This window comes from Anneissia japonica, unplaced genomic scaffold, assembly GCF_011630105.1.
Source record: "Anneissia japonica isolate Jap-2015-1 unplaced genomic scaffold, ASM1163010v1 scaffold2652_len1590060_cov184, whole genome shotgun sequence".
NCBI lineage: Eukaryota > Metazoa > Echinodermata > Crinoidea > Comatulida > Comatulidae > Anneissia > Anneissia japonica.
This window is the reverse complement of record NW_022699919.1, coordinates 859,534-860,151: the sequence shown is the minus strand read 5'-3', so window position 1 is coordinate 860,151 and position 618 is coordinate 859,534.

The window sequence follows — 618 nt, the reverse complement described above, 5'->3', positions numbered from 1 at the left end:
AAAATCATTTATAATATGAAATCAGCAGTAATGTAATTAAAACTACAATAGTTGTATTTTAAATAAAATAGTAGCATAAATAGAGTAACGACTCAAAAATGAGGGTGCATTTTATGCCATAGATCAGAACCCAACATTAAAGTATACACAAATAAGAAATTCCAATGGTTAGGGTTAAAATTCAAAAGGCAGCCTGCTGGCAAAATCTGGCCCGTGTGAAAAAATTTAATTAAAAGCAAATGCGTAAATTTAATTAAATCATTTGACAAACAAAAACGCAGCCTCTTATTGAAAAAAAAAAGTATATATTACTTTACAATTAGCAAAAGTCAAAAGAACATAAGCTTGTTATTTTTAATGTATTTGGTCTTGAATGTTTCTATAATTAATTTTTAATACAACAACGTTATCCAATCAATTGACTAATCAACTCTTGATGCATTTGCAATACAGGAAATAGCTGTGATATTTCGGAATTTCGATATCACACCTATTTCCTAGTCGTTCTACATATAACCAGTCGTTCTACATATAGCCAGTCGTTCTGTACTTTTACAGTGCTTTTTGTAACATACATATATACATACCATACACACACACACCCACACACCCATATAT